This window comes from Myotis yumanensis, unplaced genomic scaffold, assembly GCF_028538775.1.
Source record: "Myotis yumanensis isolate MYYU_CA2020_CCGP unplaced genomic scaffold, mMyoYum1.0.hap1 SCAF_13, whole genome shotgun sequence".
NCBI classification, from domain to species: domain Eukaryota; kingdom Metazoa; phylum Chordata; class Mammalia; order Chiroptera; family Vespertilionidae; genus Myotis; species Myotis yumanensis.
This window is the reverse complement of record NW_027223764.1, coordinates 15,310,833-15,332,974: the sequence shown is the minus strand read 5'-3', so window position 1 is coordinate 15,332,974 and position 22,142 is coordinate 15,310,833. Positions and strand designations below refer to the sequence as shown.

General features: G+C 41.3%; 1 protein-coding gene across 2 annotated transcripts in view; it reads left to right on the top strand.

Moving 5' to 3' along the window:
- SORCS3 (sortilin related VPS10 domain containing receptor 3) overlaps positions 1-22,142 on the top strand; it is a 518,681-nt gene that overhangs the window by 262,314 nt on the left and 234,225 nt on the right. The window lies entirely within an intron of this gene.

Sequence of the window (22,142 nt, the reverse complement as noted above, 5' to 3'; positions counted from 1 at the left end):
GGTGGAAAGAGGGTTTTTTTTTTTTTTTTTTTGCTTATTTGCCATCGGGGAAGCAGAATAGTTTTGGAAGTAGCTCAAGCCAGGTTTTAGTTTGAATTGGCAGTTCAAGAGAATGATAGATGAGCTGAATTATTTTTCTCAGAGAGTGAAACACTAACAGAGAGGACATTCTCTTAGGGGCTCAAAGTATGCCGTGTTAAGAGAAGAAGTTAAATATGACTTCTATTCTTTAGGAAATGTGATGGTGTCTCTTGGAACACCTTGCGGCGTTTCATATAATATATTCTGTTTTCCTTACACAGAGATATATAATAAAGAGAATCTTAGAGCAAAAATCTGGCTAAGTCTAGGTTTTGGAAGTTTTTTCATTGTGGCTTTTTGAATAGAACCAAGTGCATGTTCAAATTCATGTTCCCTGTAAGAAAACCCACTATAGATACATTTTGAATTGCAAAATATGCAGGCTTTGAGTTTCTATGTGCATGGAGGAGGAAGGGGTAGGTAAAATAGTAAATTTATTGGTCAGTTTCTTGGCGTATTTCACTGTTCATTTGCAGATCATTAGCTACTTGGCGGAGAACTGAGAGGAGAGAAACTTTAAATTGCACATTGAATATCAATTTGAAGTGAAACGGTAATGAGTCAGTGGAGGAATAAGATTCGATTTACACAAGTTCAATTTGTGTGCAGGATTTGTTTAAGCCGCACCAGCCCACCTGTACAGGTGTCAGTGAGTCACAGAAAATATCCATCTAAGATGCAGAGGTAGGAGCCACGACAATAAGAGATAAGTGGAGGTTGAACCAAAATAATGTGTAGCAGCAGAGAAAGCAAGACTCCTCTGAGTTTTCCTACCTTTACAGCAATGTTGCGACACCCTACTGTCTTATTTCCTATTAATCTTCAAAACGTTACTCTCTGAAATAAAGCCATGTATGATTACTGCCCAAACCAATGAGATACTGTATCTTGCCTTTTTTAAAAAAGTCAGTGTTTATTTATTTATTTTTTTCTCCTGTTCCACGTCCTTCCTGTCTCTCCCCCACTTTGTCATCAGATTGATCTTTTTCTTTAAAACTTGAGAATATTTTTAATATCTCTGAATTTTTTTTATTATTGTCTAAAGTTTCACATATGTCTTCTTTTTCCCCAATGGAGCCTGCCCCCCACTTCCCCCAGCCATTCCCATCCCAGGCAAGCCCCCACTGCCCCAGTGTCTGAGTCCATTGGTTATGCTAATATGCATGCATACAAGTCCTTTGGTTGCTCTCTAACACCTCCCCTCCCCTACCATTTGTCTCTGGATCTATTCTTGTTCATCAAAATGTTGATCATTATATCCCACATATGAGTGAGATCATATGATATTTATCTTTCTCTGACTGGCTTATTTTGCGTAAAAGCTAATTTTAGGACAGTAGACAAACATATGTTTTGGGGCTTAGAAACACTGGATTTTAGTTCCTGCAACATTACCTACTAGTGGTCTGATCTTGGGTTATGTTTGAAAACTGGTTAATAGAGACTCCTAACTCCTACTATCTTTGTGAGGGTTAAATGAAGGACTGTGTATAAAAAAATCTTAGCATACAGCTTGACACATAGTAAGAGCAAGGAATATTAGCCATTATGATTGCAATTATGATTTTAAGGCTATTTTTATAGATCTGGTTTAGTTACAAAAATGTTTTATAAATTGGTTTTGCAGAAAACTTGATGGAAATTTCCATTTGAATAGTAGGGCTAGTCCAAGGGGCTTGGAGGAAGGCACCACTTTCCTCTGCTTCGGAAGGGGAAAATGCTGTCTTGGGTAAAAAATGGGTGGGGGGGCGGGGAGGTTCATGTGTTCACCCCAGAAATCAGAATCAGCATTTCCAGATCCTGTAGCATGGGTTTTGAATGTTCTACCAAGCTTTCCAGGATTCTTAATTTCATTAAAATAGAAACTCACAAGCTTATATGTGAATGCTGCTCTCTCCGTGACCTTATAACTTAAAGGTTGGGTGCTTAATAGCAACGATTTCAGCAATGCAGTGTTACAATAGGAGCATCTTATGTTGAACGTTTTTTTTGGAGAAAGTTGACTTTTTTTTTTACCACACCCCATCTACTGAGTCAGAATCCGAATTTTAATAAGCACCACACCTACTGAGTCAGAATCCGAATTTTAATAAGATCTTTGGTGATTCATGAGCATCTTCAAGTTTAAAATGTACTAAACTATACTTTTTCTCCCCTTAGTCTTATTTTTTAAAGATATTTTATTGATTTCAGAAAGGAAAGGAGAGATAGAAACATCAGTGATGAGAGAGAAGCATTGATCGGCTGCCTCCTGCATGCCCCACACTGGGGATCGAGCCCACAACCTGGGTATGTGCTCTGACTGGTAATCAAACCATGATCTCTTGTTTTATGGGTCAATGCTGCACCACTGAGCCACCCCAAATGGGCTCCCCTTACCCTTAAATTGGGCCTGCCTAGTCTACATGGCCAGGGCCCTTTGAGTCTGCATTCCCCCATGGCGCAGGAACAAATGCTGAGGGTCCTTCTGTTGTCCACCTTGTGACTAAGTTGAGAGCTGTGCTCACTCTTTTCTAACCAGATTCAGTTTTCCCTCCCAGATGCTTGCCTCTACAGCCTAATTGCATGTACACTGATACCACATGCTTGCATTTGCTTTCCTTTGAGGTCATTGTGAGCTGGACACCACAGCTGAAGAGTAGTTAGAGTTGTGTGAACATGTTGTGAATTAGTAGGGATGGTGACTCTTGCCTATTAGTGTGGAAAGAGAATGGCTAATTCCAGCTCATTTCTATTCCAGAAACTAAATGTAGACTCTGAAAGCAGCAGCTCATTGCTGCAAGTTGATGCCAATTGCTTTTCAACCACATTATGCGTAAATAGGTGGTTTTTAGAAATCCTAAAATGTAGGTTTCTTAGGAGGTAAGCCACACACCTTCTGGGGCTTGGTGTGTAGTTAGTGAAGTTGCACAGGGGTATTTGGGGACCCCACTTCTGATGGAGTAGTGGAGAATTGAGGTTATTCAGAGAAAGATACTTAGTAACACATGGTGTCCTGATTATCTTGTAATTAGTTCTGTCCCCAGTGCCCCGTCTTTCTCTCCTGCAGTCCCTCATTTCCCATTGAGTCCAAGAAGGCTGAACCCTGTGATGAAGGCTGAGTCTGCTTTTCACACTCCATTTTCCTTAGCACGAGTCTTCCAAGTCCTTTGTGGCCATCCTTGATGAGGGGCTGTCAGACCATAGCAGTTCACTTCCATTCTGCAGGGGACTGGAGAATGGTTTTCTTGTGGCAACACTCTAATGAGGTGGAGGTCACAGGTGTGTGTACAGTAGAATCATCATGGTGATGGTTGGTAGGCACATCCAGGACTCTGTTCCCTGAGCCAGAAATTCCAATCCAGTCTGTCTGAGGTAGGACTCAGGGAGATGGAACATTTAAGAAGCATTTCAGATGATTCTGATGTTTTTTTCAAGGTGCCACTATTGACTAATTATTACCATCAATAACTGTGGAATTTTAAGAAGATGACTGAGTCTCTGACATGTCCTCAACTGTATATGAAGATAATTGCGATGGATAGTCTTGCTCTATAATCATTTTCTCAGAGTTAGTTAATTATTACTTCACTCAGACATGTCTATCAACATCTTCAATGTCCCAGATATTAAGAAAGATAAGAAAGATAAATCAGACACAGTCACTGTTCTCAGAGATGTCACAGTCTGCCAAAGACACACACATACAGAGCAATGAATGGTGCTAGGCATACTAGTGGGTATAATAGCAACAGGACTCAGGACCCCCAAGGCTCCAGAGTTGGGAAGACAGGCATGAAGTTCCCATTGTGTTCTGATAGTTCTCTCTATAGTAGTGGTTCTCAACCTTCTGGCCCTTTAAATACAGTTCCTCATGTTGTGACCAAACCATAAAATTATTTCCATTGCTATTTCATAGCTGTAATGTTGCTACTGTTATGAAGCGTAATGTAAATATCTGATATGCAGGATGGTCTTAGGCGACCCCTGTGAAAGGGTCGTTCGACCGCCAAGGGGGTCGTGACCCACAGGTTGAGAACTGCTGCTCTATAGGGTTCTATAGGAGTAGCTTTGGTAAGGGGAGACAGAGAATCTTGGGCAACTCTTGGTCTTAGGGAAAGGTCAAGGTTGTCCTAAAATGTCCAGTCTGATGGAGAAGGTAGATCCAAATATTTAAGTAATTGGTTTTCCTCTGACTCATATGGGATTTGGTCTTGAAAAAGCAAAAAAAAAACCTGTTAAGAAAACTCGTGCTGCCAAGAAGAATCTCAAAAGGGATGTTGGGTATTTGTGTGATTTCTAGGAAACGTGGTGGTCCTGTTCTTTTTTTCAAATATATTTTTATTGATTTTAGAGAGAGAGGAAGGGAGAAGGATAAAGAGATAGCAACATCGACATCAATCAGCTGCCTCCTGCACACCTTCTACTGGGGATCGAGTCTGCAATCTGGGCATGTGCCCTGATTGGGAATTGAACTGGGGACTTCTTGGTTCATGGGTTGATGCTCAACCACTAAGCTACACAGGCTGGGCATGGTGGTCCTGTTCTTAAAAGTTTAGAAGAGATGTGATTTACTCCATTGCTTGGAGTTTTGAAGGCTATCTGTCCACTGTTCATTATCCAATAATAAATATCATCGTGAAAGTCACCTTTAACACTTAAATATTCCTGGGACTTTATGGGATTGAACTGAATGGACTGCCATGGTATTAAAAAGTCGTATGGGTGAGCTTTTATAACCCATGCTCCATAAAGCTGCATAAAGCAAGCACCTGCACGCTATCCTTTAAAGTGAGAGCATTCAAGCATGAAATTTAGACATGAAGGGGCCTTTGCTTGTTAATTAAACCTGTTGGCAATGTTAATTTTTAAGAAATAGGAGAGGAGGCTTGAGGCAATTAGAAGAGGATTTGTTCCTGGGAAGATAGGACACCTAGAACTGTCACTTACATAAACAGGACATGTGGATTCTTCAGAGGCTGTAGCCCAAGCTGGATCTGGGATCCCAGGAAGAAAGCAGACCTGTAACAAGGTTCACTAACCAATAGTTGGCTGTGAGGTTAGTGTAGCTTTCTGACTATCCTTACAGTGGGGTTTGAGGTAAGTATTTGGATCCACTGTATTCTTATTATTTTCCATTAAGCAGAGGGTTTATTTGGAGACTAGTCACTTTACAAGCTAGATGGGAATTAGTTTTGTGCTTACTAGTATTTTTAGCTTAATATCTTCATCTTCAATTTGCTTGGAAAGCAAGGGAGAGGCTGGAGCCAATGAGTGCTGGCCACAGCTCTCTTGTGTTATTTATTTTTTTATTGAGATATAATTCACATAACATAAAATTAACCACTTTAAAGTGAACAATTCAGTGGCATTAAATATAGTCACAATATTGTACAACCACCACCTCTACCCAGTTCAAAAACATTTTCATCACTCCTCCAAAACCCATAATCATTAAGAAGTCACTTCCCATCCCACCCCCCCACCCTCTGGAAAGCACCAATTTGCATTCTGTCTCTATGGATTACCTATTCTGGATATTTCATATAAATGGAGTTGTAGAACAAGTGACCTTTTGTGACCAGCTTCTTTCATTTAGCTTGTTTTTGAAGTTCATCCATTTTGTAGCATAGATGCATGCTCCATTACTTTCTATGGCTGAATACTGTTCCATTTGCACAAAATATTCCTTGCTTCCACCCTGTCACTGGGTTTCTCCCCAACTCCTGGGAGCATTTCAGATAATTCTGATAATTCTCGACCATATGACTTGCTTTGTCCCATGAATGCAGTGAGAACAGGTGACTGGTGCCCCTGTGAACAGAACCCCGATGAGCCATCTCGAGGCTCTGCCATGACTCCTTTCCCTTGTCCAGGGGTTCTGCAGGGATAGCAGGGGCCGCTCCTTCAGGCTGGGCTCATGAATGCAGGCAGCGTGGGTAGGGCAGTGGGTCTTATAGCTGCCTCTGAAAGATACTAAATTGAACTCCGGGAGAGGGGGTGATGAAAAGATGGAGAAAAATCTCCCTGGCATGAGGGACTTACAGTTGTGCTGTAATTTAATCAGTAAATTAAAGTAGCTGTGAGCTCTACAAAGCGCTGCAGAGTGGAGAGGGTGGAAGCCATGGAGCTTTCTCAAAGGACTCTGGGTCTGGCTTAAAGGACAGCTAGGGTTTAGACCTGCAGAGTATGAAGAAGAGCGTCCAAGAAGAGGAGTGGCCTCAGCAGTAGCTTCAAGGTGGGGAAGTAGGATGTTTGGGGAACAGTGAGTTGAGTGATTATTTTCAAGAGCACAGGCACTTGGGGAGCACAGGGTTGGAAAGCTCAACTGGAGCCAGTGAGTGAAGGAGCGTGACCTCCAGCTGGAGAATTGGTCTCTGTAATCTGACATTATATCCCAAGCAGGGCACAGTAATGGATGGCTGCCCCACCGCTCTTTCTTGTGCTTTGAGGATTGGACCCATCCTTTTACAACAGTGGTTACCAATCTTTACATCTGCACTTTCTACATCTCAGTCTGGGTGACCCCTCTCCTTCCACAAACTGACTCTCTGTGTTTGCCCTCATCTCAGTTGAGAATAACTGTTCTCAGATGCCATGGGGAGCAGAAGGGGAAGAAAGGCCCTGATATTTGCTGAAAACCAAGAGGCTTCCAAACATTTACTTGTCTTTCTCCTCTAAACCCTCTGTGGTGGTGTGGGAGTGCAATTCCTCTCCTGATTTTACAGTTGAGAAAAATGGAAGCTTTGAAGGCAAGGAGCTAACAGATGGGCTAATAAATGGAGGTGGGTTTGAAGCGAGTCTTGCTCATCTTTGTACCCTCACGTCCATCCTAGAATGTGGCACACGGAGCCTCGGTGAGTGAAGGTGAGCGATTGACCACATGGCTATGTGAAAAAGCAAGGTCTGCTGATGGCCAATCTAAAGGTGATGAGATTTTGGAAGATGGGGGTTTACTCCAGGCCTCTCTTTATCCCCACAGACACTAAAATATCCTGGAGCTGTGGTGAGTGTGGACCGGGACTAAGGTGTCACAGCTCTGCTTGAAGTGAGGGGTGTGGACTCTGTGAGGGTCCTGAATGGAGTTGGCTCAGCTAAGGGAATCTTCCCATTTGCCTCTTGGCCTGCTTCTCTGCTCAGACTCCTGGGTGCAGGGAAGTCTGTAGGCTGATCCTCCTCAAGTACATTGTCAAGGACGTGTTCTGGCCCTTGGCTGTGGGATTAGAGTTTTTTGAAAACCCTAACTTTTCTAGGGGGGAAAAGTGAAGAAAGCAAGGTGAAATGTAATTTCCTTTTTAATATAGATGGTCATTTAATCTAATATTATAGGAAATGATTAGATCTTAAAAACCTATAAATTACATTTGACAACTCTGGTGCACTCTGCTTTCCCTGCGGGCAGTTTCACAGGGCAACCATGGCCCGGGAGAGGAGCGCTGGGAGTGCACTTTGTTTATTGGCTCTTAATGAGAGGCCATTCATCTAAATCACCACAGGGGTGGAGCCTTTGCAGAGCTGGGGGATCAGAAGTGACAGTTGTACCTTTTGACAAATGTGCTGCTCCATTCTACCAACAACAAAACATTTGTGATGGTGTGTGTGGTGTCGTTTTCTTCCTTACACACTCAGCAGGCCCTGGGGCAAAATGGAAAGCTTCTACCTTTGAGTACCTCCATCCCTCACCCCTTCTGTCTTTCCTCTCCTGTCTCTTCCCACCCCCAGACTGAGGCGACTGGGGCTCCCCATTATGCTGTTATTGGAAGGCCTCTTCTCTGTTTATTACTGTTATTGTGACACTCGCATTCCTGCCTGAACGGGGACCGCCTGGCACAAGATGATGGGTCATTACAGGGAGCACCTGCCTGACAGAATTGCCACCTCTCCTCCTCCTCCCCTCCCCTCTGCTTCACGTTGAGAGAGCAACACCATGCAACCAGAATACCCTAAAAACCAACAGGAAAAAAATACACATACATATGGCCTTTTCTTTGGGGATAATGGCTTTACTTTTACAGCTGAAGGGATGAAACCAAAGGGGGTGGTTGGTGACTAGGACAGGACAAGAGACACCTGCACAAAGACCTGCCTTAGTCTTTCTCCTGCTGTGCCCTCTCTCTCCTTTGCTCTGTCACCAACACCGAGTGTAGCAGGAAGAATAAAGCACTCAATTGTGGAGGTAAATTTCTGACTTTGAGCCCAGTTTTAATAGTTGGTAATCAGCGGTGACCTCCCCTAAGTCACTCAGTTCTGGCTCTGGTGGCTCTTTGCCTATGGAAGGGGACCTGGTAGGCAGAATAATGGCTTCCCAGATGTGTTCTAATCCCAAGAATCTGTGACTATGTTAAGTTACATGGCAAGGGGCTGTTAGAGTTCTAGATGGAATGAAGGTTGTTCATCAGCTAACATTAAAATAACCCAAGCGAACCATTTTCATTCCAGAAGTCCTTAGGACAGTGATGGCGAACCTTTTGAGCTCGGCGTGTCAGCATTTTGAAAAACCCTAACTTAACTCTGGTGCCATGTAACATATAGAAATTTTTTGATATTTGCAGCCACAGTAAAACAAAGATTTATATTTTTGATATTTATTTTATATATTTAAATGCCATTTAACAAAGAAAAATCAACCAAAAAATGAGTTCGCGTGTCACTTCTGACACGCATGTCATAGGTTCGCCATCACTGTCTTAGGATGATGGGAAAGGGGAGAAGCAGAGTCAGAGGGATGTGATCTGAGACAGACTGGACAGGCCATTGTTGGTTTTAAAGATGCAAAGGGGCCGGGAGCCACGGAGTAAGGGCAGCCTCTAGAAGTAGAAAAAAACACCCAGAAATGAGATTCTCCCCTAGAGCCTTTAGGAAAATAATGCAGCCCTGCAGACACCTTGATTTCAGCCCAGTGAGACCCATTTTGGAATTCTGACATCCAGAGCTATAAGATAATAAAATTATGTGTATGTTGTTTTAAGCCATTGAACTTGTGTTAATTTGTTTTCACCAACATGAAACTAAGACAGTGGGTAATCACACCAGCCTTACTTTCCCCAAGGAGCAGAGTGAGGATACAAGACTTGGCAACTATGCCTTACACTGCAATTCACCTGGAGGAGATATGAAGAGCTGGTGTCCTGAGCTGGGGGTAGAAAGCACAGACCAAGGGCCTTCACAAAATGCCAGGGTCTGCCCCACTCTGCATGTTTCATTCCTTTTCATTTGTACTCTCTCTGGGAGCGAAATGTCTCTCCCCTGGGGGAAGGGAATCAGTGCATCAGTGCTTTCATTTCCTCTCCCTGGGATAGTTCCTGTGCTGGTGAAATGACTGTTGGTACAAACAGTTATTACAGCTTGGCTTTTCTGTGGGCCACTGGACCAAAGGGCTGTCCCTCAGGAAATTGCCATCCTCCTTGTTTGTTGTTGTTTGTGTTTTTATTTGTTAATCCTCACCCAAGGATATTTTTTTTCCATTGCTTTTTAGAGAGAGTGGAAGGAAGGGAGAGAGGGGGAGAGAGAGAGAGAACATCAATGCAAGAGAGGTACATCGATTGGTTGCCTCCCACATGCACCCTGACAAGGGCTGGGGATGCAACCTGCAAGTCAGTACATGCCTTTGATTAGGAATCAAACCCCCAACCCTCTGGTGCGTGGGCCAGTACATAGGCTGACGCTGTAACCACTGAGCCACAATGACCTGGAAGCCATGCTCCTTGTTGATCATGTCTAGCATTTAGCTCTATGGGAGCCCATCCTTGCCACTCAGAATTGGGAGCTGTGACTGGGGTTGAGGAGTTGAGTTTAACCAATGTTCACATGACCATCATTCTTACTGGGCAAGGTGGTGTTCACGGAGTGTAGTGACTTGCTACTAACGCCCGTGAAGTTCCAGCTGCATAGTCTCTTCCTGTTAGACCAGGACATGCATATTTCCAAGCTTATTTACTCCCTTGTTTGGTTGCCTCATGATGACCTCAAGCTTGTTTTGCCTCTCCTAACTACATAATCCTTCCCAAATATCGAAGTTTAGGTCCCTGAAAATTCTCTAGGTTGACACATAATGCAATATACAGATGGTGTAACACAGAACTGTACACTTGAAACCTATATAATCTTATTAACCATTGCCACCCCGATACATTTAACTTTTTAAAAAAAGAAAACTGCCTAGGTTGAAGGCTTCTCATATGAAGAATTTAAGGTTCAGTGGGAAAATAGGATTAGCTGATGAATTTCTGAAAGCTTTGCCCCCTTTTCTTAATGTTCACTAAATTAAATACCAATGCTAGCACACTAAATAAATACTGTATCAATAACAACCTTCAATTCCTAAATTAGTCATAATGGGGACTGTACAATTAATTTCCGTTTCCCATCTCTTGGGCACCAGGATCTTTTCAGGACCTTCCTTGCATGCAGCATCAGCAAGATGTTTATACATTAGGTTTGTTGTGCAGTAGATAATCTGTGTGCTGGTAAGCAGTGTTTCTTTATCTCTTCATGTGGTCCCTGCCTTTCTGGTTTTCAGATTTGAAGGCAGTGCCTCTTAACTCTGAGGTCTCACTGGGGTCCCTGATGTGCTTAGTAGCAACGTCGGTGCCTGAAAGAGCAAACACCTTGGATGAGCTTGAGTCAACTGATTTGATATTTCTCAAAACCTTTCCCAACACACCTGGTTAGTATCAGGGCACATGCCTTCCACCCACCTAACCTGTGTCTCAGCACCCTTATCCATCTGTGTCTTGAGTACATGTCTGGGTTCATGTTGTTCTTTAGTGCTCCTGTGGAGAAAGACAAAGCAAACAGACCAAAGTCTGAACTCAAATCACCACAATATGTTAGCAATAATTCAACAAAAGAAATGAAAATTACTTCCAACCCAATTCTGTAGACTTCATTTATTTTCTTTTAAATATGGCACTTCTCCCCCCACTTCTCTCCTAGGGTTAGACTTGCTTTGTAAAAATATTGGAAATAAACATCTTGCTGAAAAATAATATGGCCATCAATTTATTGAGTTTGTCCATATGAGACTTTCATAAAAGAGAACTGGAGGAGGCAGAGGGGCCACTGCCCTAGGTGACAATGACCACCCGTAGGGCCAGTGATGTCTGAGCTACCAACGGGCTGTGCTTCACATAAAGGTTCTGCTAACTGCTCTCCCTGAGAGGAAACTAGCTTCTCTGGCCAGGGCAGTGGTAAGCCACAAATCTAACTCACTGATCATTTGGACAAGCAAACCTATATACCCTCGAGTGACCTTCACTGAGCCCAGCATGTGCTTCACTGAGCCCAGCAAAGAAGATCAGAGGATGTGGTATCACTGAAGTTCTCTTCCTTTAAGGAACTTGATATCCCAGTGGCAAAGTGAGATGAAGACAAGTGAAACAAAATATGACCAATATTTACCCATTTTCAAAGATGTTAAACATTTCAGAATCATATCGTCTCACATCACATTCAATTTGTGATAACAAATGTGCTGGTGAAAGGCAGAGATTGTTCTGCTGGAGCATTGAGGAGACTTCCTAGAGGGGAGGGCATTTCCATGGGCCTTGAAGGAGGGTGTAGCTGGGGAAATGCTGGCCTTTCTTGGTGGGGCAGGAGCCTTGTCAAAGATCAGAATGTTAGGCATCGTGATTTGAAAAAACTTTCAGGGGATACTTGGCAAGAGCATATGGTTGTGTTTTAGTAGTCAAGCCTGAGCTCAACATGGGGTCAACAACTGAAGTGTCAGGCTTGGTTTCTGTGCCAGGTAGAGGGCACTAGAGTTTCTTATGGAGGGGAAATGCCATGATCAGAGCTGGGCTGGGGGAGATCTATCCCATGCAGTGTATGGGGGCGGGGAGCCCACAACGTTTGGAGATGGGGGGGGCAGGATGCCCGAGATTTCTACTCCACAGGGGAGGACCATAATACCACTTTGTGAGTTTGGAGATGCTCTTGCTGTTGTGTACGTAAAGGTCCCCTCACCACTCTTCCTTTACAGGATACCTGTCCTGCTTTCAGAGTAGCGCTCACAATGCAGTTTTTATTCAACTTCTGTTTTTCCAAAGCAGGCAACAGGTTAGCATAACCTTTCTGAGTTCTCAAAAGAGTTAATGGGAAAGTGTGTCTGTAGAGAGAGAGAGAGAATAAATACGGTTATAAAGGTAATAACTGCTCATTGCACATTTGTAGAGTATGTGGGAGATAATGGAAAAATGTAAAGATAATGACAAAATTTCTCATGATCTTGCCACACAGTAACCACTTCTGTTAGCATGGAGTAAGTTTATTTATGTAAATACAGACATAAAATGTAAACAATTTTAACAAAATTGAGATGCTGCTTCTTGTGTTTTAGCCTGCTTTTTATGCACAGTTTAAACATGATTATTTGTCATGTGTCATTCAACTACTCAAATTCAGACTTAATGGATGCATAATATTCCACTGAGTGGAGGTAGCCTGCTTTTATTTAATCATTCTATCAGATATTTGTTTTTTTCCCCAATTTTTTATCATTATAAATAACACTGAGATGAACATACAGGTGGATAAACCTTTTATCGGGTCCCTGATGGTTTCTTTGGACAAATTCCTAGAAGAGAAATTGCAGGGTCAAACACATAAATATTTATAAGATTCTTGTTCCATATTGCCATCTCGCTTTCCAGAACAGTCATGCCAATTCCTACTCGCAGCAGGACTGTCTGCTCACTGCACACCACTGCCTTTGCATTGCTCACTACCATCCTCTGCGTTGCTAAACTCGACAGCCAATTAATTCTCAGTATTTACCCTACTTAGCTGTCAGTTGCATTTGACACATTGGACACTCTCTTCCTTGATATGCTTTCTTTCCTTGATTTTAAGGTTTCGAGGGCACTGCAGTGTCTGGATTGTCCTCCTTCTCATGCTCTTTTCTGGGTCCCTCCTTGTCTCTTTGAAACTTAAACAGTGCACCAGAGCTCAGTTCTCCAGACTCTTTTCTGTCGATGGCTGCTGTCTTGGTGATCTGCAGATTCACATCTTTAAATGCTATTCAGCACTGATGTGTTCTGAGTTCCTGTCTGCGAGTGAGCCCGCTCTCCTGAAAATAGGCTTAGTACATCTATCGCCTGTCTACTTAACATTCCCTTTTGGATGTCTAATAGGCACCTGGCCTTTTAAAAAACCAAACTCCGTATTTTTAAAGCACCGGCCTGCTCCTGCCAAGGGCTTTCCTATCTCCTAAATGCTAATTCTGTTTTCCCAGTTGTTCAGGCAAAAAACCCATTAGACAATTTGAGATATTTCCAATTTTTAATTATGATAAGTGACACTGAGATGAATGTATGGGTAAAAAAAATTTAATAGATCTCCTCACTTTCTTCGATACTCCGCATCTCATCTATAAGAAGACCCTTTTGTCTGTTGCTTTAAATACAACCAGAAATAGACCCATTTCAGTATCTGGGCACTTCACCTTAGCTCAGGCCATCAGCCTCTCCCATCTGGATCCTAGCAGTAGCCTGCAGCTAATCTCTCTGATTCTGTCCCTCTATTCCCCACTTCCCACATGCTCTGTTCAACGAGAGTGGCAGCCAGAGTGAAAGGATCAACATGCAAGCCGTAGCCTATCAGCACCTCATTCAAAGCCCAAGGCTTTCCACATCATGTGGGATAAAGCCTGGGTTCTTACCTCACCTCTCATCCCCTGACCCCATTCGCAACACTCTACCTCCTTCACTCTGTTCTAGCTCACCTGACTCCTACATCCATTCCAAAGGCTGCCTTCTCATGAGGCCTTTCCTGAACTCCAGGACTCTTTTCTTCTTGCAGGACTAAAAGTCTATACTCATTAAAGGACAACTCCTCATTTCCCTTTCCCGCAACCATCATTCTACTCTCGGTCCCTATGAATTTGACTCTAGTTATCAAATAAGTAGTAATTATATAGTAAGTGGAAATTATATAGTATTTTGTTTTGTGACTGGCTTATTTCATTTGCTCTGATGTCCTTACTTCACCCATGTTGTAGCATGTGACAGAATTTCCTTACTTTTAAAGACTGAATAATTTCCCTTGTATATATAGGCCACCTTTGTTTACTTGGTCCTCCATCAATGGGCAATTGGGTTGCTCCCATCTTTTGGTTATTATGAATAGCACTATTATGAATGTGGGTGGGTGTACAGATATTTCTTTGAGGCCCTGCTTTCAATATTTCTGGGTATATATCCAGAAAAAAATGCTGGATCATATGCAATTTTATTTTCAATTTTTTGAAGAACCACATATTGTTTTCCTTAGTAGCTGCACTGTTTTACATTCCTACCAGCAGTGCACTAGGGTTCCAATTTCTCAAAATCCTTGCCAACACTTATTATATTCTATGCTTTTACATCTCAATTGGTATGAGGTGGTATTTCATTTGTGGTTTTTATTTGTATTTCCCTTATGATTAATGATATTAAATATATTTTATGTGCTTTCTAGCCATTTACATATTTTTTTAGAAAAATATACATTCAAGTCGTTTGCCTATTTAAAAAATACTTTGGTTGTTGTTTAGTTGTTTTTGTATCATTTAATGTTTTTTGATTGGCCTCAATGATTGTTGCTTTACTGGTGATGCTTATGTTAAATTTTGAAGGACAAATAGATGTGATGGGTTGGGGGGGAAAGGTGAGGGGTCTAAATCTGGCATGTATTAGTGGGAGTAGGTGAAAGAAGCATGCGTATGAGCATAAATATGTATCAATGTACTATCTGTACATATAATGTATATGTAATTTATATATTTTTCCCATAGTAGTATGTCTATGTATATATGTATATATATGGTGACAAGGCTTCTTAACAGCAGCACTATTGATATTTTGTGTTGGATAATTCGTTGTCCTATGCACTGTAATGTGTATAGCAGCATCTCTGGCATCTACCCACTAGATGCCAATAACTCCCTCTCTTCCCCAATTAAAATGGAACAATTTAAATGTCTCCATACATTGCTAAATGTCCTCTAGAGGCAATTCCTCTTCTCACCCCAGTGGAGAATGATTGCTAGAGGACATGTTAGATAAATAGATAGATAGATGGGGTGTGTGTGTGTGTGTACTAGTATATTGTTATATTGTGATTTAAAAGCTTTTTATATAACAGGCTCAACTTGTGTTATAGTTGAATAAGTCAATCTTCAACAATATGTCAATTATGCCAATAGGTTTAAGGGTCAGCCTAAAGAATACCTCTCTTATATTCTTCATGAGCTTGTATTGATATTATTGCTATTTCTTGTTGTGCTAAGAGGCTCACATTAAGACTCAATTACACAGTAAACTATAGTGTTTCTTTTTTTCTGTTCAGAAGTCTACTAACTACTATTCTGAGACTGTTTTCAAAGCATTGGGCTAGAATTTGTTTCCTTGGCATTTCTGGGATCCCTGGCAGAGTGAGGGATTGAGAAACCTTTAGTCACCCTTGTTTTATAAATCACACACAAGAGAGAAAAAAGGCTGAATATTGAATAAAGTAACATATTCATCAATGATATTGTATGACTCGCCAGCAGCAAGAGAAGGTATATTTTGGAAAGATTTCGGGGAAGGATTTTGACATTTCCAATACTTATTTTCACTGGTTTAGACACAAATAAGCTTACAGGCTTTTGAAGTTGTAAGTTGACTGAGCACATCCTGCTGCCTGATTCCTGACCTCTAAGTGTGTCCTTTGCAATTTGCAGGACACCATTAAAATTAGGGCCACTATTGCCCAGTTGGTGTGTCTCAGTGGTTGAGTGTCAACCTATGAACCAGGAGGTCTCAGTTCGATTCCTGGTCAGGACACATGCCCAGGTTCTGGGCTCCATCTCCTGTTGGGAGTGTGCAAGAAACAGCCAATCAATGATTATCTCTCATAATTAATGTTTCTATCTCTCTCTCCCTCTCCCTTCCTCTCTGAAATCAACAAAAATACATTAAAATAAAGAAAGTGGGGAGAAAGCCTTAAAACTTACTAAGATTTCTTTAAAAAAATTAGGGCCACTATTTTTCAACTTTTCCAGGAATTTCCTGCAAAAACATTGCAAGTAAATGAAAACATGGTATTGTACCATCCTTACATTGGTAAGCTCTAATACTTGTCCATCTCCAATATGAGTTATAGCAGTTAATGTATAATGAATGGCCAAATACAGAGACTGCTTGTATGAGGTCCTCACTCCTAAGGCAGGGATGTGTTTAGTTGCTTCCTAGGTTGGAGCCTCCCTTTGAAGAGATGAGAGTGGTCATTTCAAAGTAGCAATTGTATTTACCAAATTGACACAATTACCTACTGACTGGTGTTCATTTTGGCAGCATTGATATTTGCTAGTAGAGTGTATTTTTCTTAAATTATTATCAGGGATGTAAAATATATGCAAAATAAATGTAAAACATAGTTTTTTCTCCCTCATCCTTCCACTTATTTTTAATTGTGGTTTTAAAAAAATCACATAATATGCAATCTACCCCCTTGTCAAGCTCTTTCAATTGTACAGTACAGTGTTGTTAACAATAAGGACAATACTGTATAGCCAATCTCTAGAACTTTAGCATTTTGCATGATTGAAGCTTCTTACTGTTACATAACACAAATTCAATTGAATAAATGTTGAAGGTACAGTTGGCTTTATTAAATGATTCATGAATTGGGCAGCATCCTATCTGGCAAGTAGAAAGTTTTTCAAAGGCAGAGAGGGGATGGACAAAGGAAATGATGAGCAATGAGTGTGTTTTTTTTATTCAAGGTCAACCTCCTAAGGCAGTGGTCAGCAAACCGCGGCTCGCGAGCCACATGCGGTTCTTTGGCCCCTTGAGTGTGGCTCTTCCTCAAAATACCACTTGCGGGCGCGCACGTACAGTGCGATTAAAACTTCGTGGCCCATGCGCAGAAGTCGGTTTTTGGCCTGGGCGAGTCTATTTTGAAGAAGTGGCGTTAGAAGAAGTGGGGGGTGGACATATGGAGAGGATGAAGGAAAGGAGATAGACGAAACAAGTATACAAGACGAATGTGGATGGGAGAGTTGGAAGGGGTCAACCTCAGTGAATGTACCTCAATCAGATTGAGGACCTTTTTAGCAAAGGCCAGCTTAGGAGTACCCTAATTAAGTTAATAACAATGTACCTACCTATATAGTTTAATTTAAAAAATTTGGCTCTCAAAAGAAATTTCAATCATACTGTTGATATTTGGCTCTGTTGACTAATGAGTTTGCCGACCACTGTCCTAAGGGGATCAGAAGGGGTGTGTCAGGGGTATCACCTCCTAGTGCTGACCAGGAAATTCTTGGTTGGTTGGCTAAAGGTCACATTCCTGGGGGAGGTTGAAGCTATAATTGGGGGTAGGTATTAGGTCTTAGTTTCCTGACATAGGGCCTTAACACAAGTGACTCCATTTTGGGCCTGTTGTTCCTTTTTTAATAATACCCATTGAACAGCAACTTCCCTTTTCCCTCACCACCCATCTTTTTCGTTTTAATCCCCAAAGCTCAGGAATGATGGGAGTCAAGAGGGAGGCAAATAATCCCCAAATCGTTTCTATTTGTCTCCCACCTGCTGGGCATGGCTTCTGACTGCAGTTGTACTCTTATCCTGGGTGATTGAAAGATAAAGTTTAATGTTTGTTTAGGAGTTGTGGGCCTGTGTTCAGCTCTTTTAATCAGCATTTCATTTAATTATCTCAACAGCATTGTGAGTTAGATACAATTACTATCTGCTTTTTTAATAGATGAAATAACAGATTGGGAAAATTGAATAATATCCTTATGTCTACACATAAAATAGCCGACTGAGAGTTGACCTCAAGGAACCTGCCCCCAGAGTCTATACCACTAATAATTCTGCTAACCCATAATAGAAATACTCCTCTCCCAATACATGCACACACCCACTGCAGTTCTTATGTCAGGAAAAGCTGGATAAAAGACCAAAGCAAAATGAAGTAAAAGAGAAAAAAAAATGAAACAAAAATTTCCAGTGGGAACTCTTTAAAACCATGTAAGTACAGAACTCACAGGCATCGCCAGAGGGTTTCTATCCATATGAAAAGGCAAAGGCTGTACATTCCTTTGTTTCTGTAGAAACAAGTGATCATAACATTGATATGGGTCACACAACTACTTCAGAAATTCAGTCCACAGACATTTAATTTGGGCACAATTTTTTTTAATTCAATTTGAAATATTCTAAGAAAAGGTAGGCATTTCTCATTTCAGCACAGTCCTCCCCAATCCTTTTCTGTTTTTATCTGCTTCACTTATTATTTACCTGCTTTGCCCTCTTAAGCATTTGTGTTCAAAATCCCTGCTTAACAAACAACAGAAACATGGGTGGCCATGAGATGGTTTTCTTTATATGTATAGTATATTCATATGCAGCACACACATGTTATCTTGAGACAACTTCTGAGGAGGCATTTGCTCTCTTATTGTATTTATGTTAATATTGTGGTCTCTTCCTTCTCCTTCTTTCCTTTTTGAGCACTGACATTACATTTTTTTTATTCCTATTATTTAATTTGTCTCCTCTTGGCCAGGGGCAGATATGTGTCAGAGAAGGAAAGAGGCTTTCTTTCAGCTGCTTAAAAAAATCTTTATTGTCCTAGCTGGTTTGGCTCAGTGGATAGAGCGTCAGCCTGCGGACTAAAGGGTCCTGGGTTTGATTCCGGTCAAGGGCACATGCTTGGGTTGTGGGCTTGATCCCCAGTGGGGGACTTGCAGGAGGCAGCCAATCAATGATTCTCTTTCATCATTGATGTTTCTATCTCTCTTTCCCTCACTCTCCCTTCCTCTATGAAATCAATAAAGATATACTTTTAAAAAATCTTTATTGTTGAAAGTGTTACATGTCTCTTTTTCCTTCCATTGACCTCTTCTAGCCTGTCCCCCCCCCACCCCAGGTGTTCATCACCCTATTGTCTGTCAGCTGCTTTTTTTTTTCTGGTGTGGATTTCTTATTAAAAAATATATTTTTATTGATTTCAGAAAGTAAGGGAGAAGGAGTGATAGAAACATCAATGATGAGAGAGAATCATTGATTGGCTGCCTCCTGCACGCCCCACCCAGGGGATGGAGCCCACAGCCCGAGTGTGTGCCCTAACCTGGAACCGAACCGTGACCTCCTAGTTCATAGGTCAATGCTCAGCCACCGAGCCATGCCACCTGGGCTGGTGAGGAATTCTTAGAGATGCTTAAAGAAAGAATGAAAAACTTCTCTGACTTCTGTCCTTTGGGAAAGATACGGTTTTGAGGTCCAGTGAAGTGTTAGTGTGCATACGCGGAGGTGGTAGTGTGTGAGTTGATCAGAGGAGGTCAAAGTCAAGTTGCTTTTCTCCTCTGAGCCTCACTTACCAAAAGGCAAGTGATGATATTTCACATAATTCACACTCAGTTTTGATAAAAGATCCAGTAAAGTGCCCAACATTTTGGAAATCCAGCACATGTAGATCGCCATTCCCCTTCCTTTTAATCTTCTCAGAAATGAGGATTACATACAGACACTGCCAGTGATATCAAAGTATATAAAAGGATTTCTGATGAGAATGTCAGGGAAAGGTTGCAATAAAAATGTACTCTTGCCAATAAAAGCTCCCTAAAACCCCCACACAATGTCTATATGCCTTGTATATAAACTCAACTCACTTCTGTGTGCACACTCGCCCATCTATGCTGCATCTGTGTCTGTGTAAGGCTATGTGTGCACGCATGGATGCGCTATTTGTGTGCGGATGGCTGTGTTTTGTATGCAAGTGTGTGCACAGGAAGAAACAGGGCTGGAGGAAGAGGATACATTGCAGTAGCTACTTGCTGGTAACTCTTATTCAGTGTATTGTAACTCATGGCAAATAAAATAAAGTTTGTTTATGACGTTGGTCTTATCTCCTAATTAAAATCATAGGCTTGCAGCTTCTTTATACCTGCATAAAAGAAGCAGTGTAATTTCTCTGCACCAGGGGGAAAATTATGTCATTGCCTGTTAGGGAACCCATCAGTACATAGTGTGAAGCAAGCAAGGGCCCTTACGCAAGCCTCATTCTCAATGAGATTTGCCCTCTCACACTCTGCAAGGGGCATGAATCTATCCTCTGAGGTTTCCTCAAGGGCAGCCGGGGTGCATTTTAAGTTGTCCTACCCCATCACAGTGCCAAAGGAGGAGAAAGTTCTTCTATCTCTGAATAACTCATCTGAGAACTTTTCCCCTCCATCAGCGCTTTTCAACCAGTGTGCTGCAGCACGCTGGTGTGCCGCAGAATTTTCAAAACATGCAAGACCTGACTATTTAGTCAGGGCCACTGGCCTTTTTTCCCTTAGATTGTCAAATTAAAAAAAAATGACAGCAGCCAACATAACAATAGCCACCCAGTATGAATAAATCAAAATTATACCTATTTTTTTTAGATCAGCAAAAAATATATTTTAGTAATTACTTATGTGTGCCACAAGATGAAAAAGGTTGGAAGTCCCTGCCCTAGATTATTCACACATGAATGGAAAAAAGTTACATAATGCATCCATTTCTTTAAAATTTGCTGATAACTAGTAATAACTTATTTCAATAAAGCCAAAGCAAATATTTGAGAGAAAGAAAGTAAGCTGGTCTTGGAAGCTGTAAAGAAATAAAAGAAAAACAAACAAACAAAAACAAAAATGAATCTTAGCAGTTAAAGGGATTGAGTTTGTTTTAAAGCTTAATTTATTATATGAATATATGCTATGCTAACATTTTAACAATCATGCTATTAAATAGTTTTATTTTATAAGGTACGGAATTGTTTTGGGCTTTATTTTGTACTTTGGGCCCCATGATTCAGACCATGTGTAGAAGTATCTCCAACAACTGGTGGTAGTTCAGCCAAAGGCAGGAAAAAGTGTAAGAGGAAATAAGCTTATTTTCTTCTTCGGTCATTCAGCAAACATCAGGAACTCAAAGGAAACAGGATAATAATGGTGAAAATTCTATGTTACTAATGAAGCCAGATGCATAAGCAGTGGGCAGGTTATGCCAGGTTATGATAAATGATAACCTTGAATGGCTTTAAGTAGGGGAATGTGAGAATCAGGAAGACCGTTCTGGTCACAGTGTACAGAGGGAATTGGAGGAGGCAAGGTAGGTACAGTGAGATTGGCTAGTGATGTTTTACAGCAATCCACTCCAGAGATGGTCACGTTTTGGACTAAGGCGATCACATGGGTAGGGAAAGGATAGATCTGATTCAGGGCTTTTAGGAGGTGAAATACACAGGCCTTAGAGATGGATTTTAGGATGTGAGTGGAAAAGAAGAGAGAAGGGTGAAGACCTGTGTTTACTACCTGACTGTAGTTACACACAGGTTGCTTCATATGAGTGGTTGGTTGGTAGAAACACTTGCTGAACCAGGCAGGGAACACTGGGGAAATAATCGACTGGGATGAGGTATACTGTGGGGCATGTTGAGTTTGAGGTGCTTGGAGAACATCCAAATAGAAGAATCTACCAGGAAGCTAATTTTTCAAGTTTAAAAAAAAGAGGAGACCTCAGATTGAGATTTAATTTATGAGTTGTCTCCAGAAAGATGGTAACTGAGGAAAAGTAAAATGAGAGTGGAAGATGTCACTGAGAAACAATGTGTTGAGTGAAAAGAGAAGAGGGTCAAAGCTGAGGGTTGAGGAATGGTCATATGATAAGGATAACAGAAAGTTAAATATTCAAAAGAGACTAAAAGAAAGACCAGATGACATGATGCAATAGAAGTACCTGGAAGAAAATGCTTCAAGAAGGATGAAATTACTGGTGGTATCAAAGATTCACAGGAGTTTAACTAAAGGAGAGATCTGAGTGCCTAGGTGTGTCTATTGTATTTAAATACTAGAAAGGCAATAACACCTGTAGTGGGACCAATGTTATTGAGTTACCATAAGTAGAAACCAAATTACACATATTGGGGGGGGATTTTCAGTAAGTATCATAAGGTGAGTGTTAATCATAGCTATCACTTGTCAAGATTATTTATTTTATTAAGTGCTTAAAGGCAGTTTGGGTATCATCAGACTCAATTATTGCTGTGGAAACCAAAGCCTTGGTTCACTCACTTTCCAAGGAGACACGATA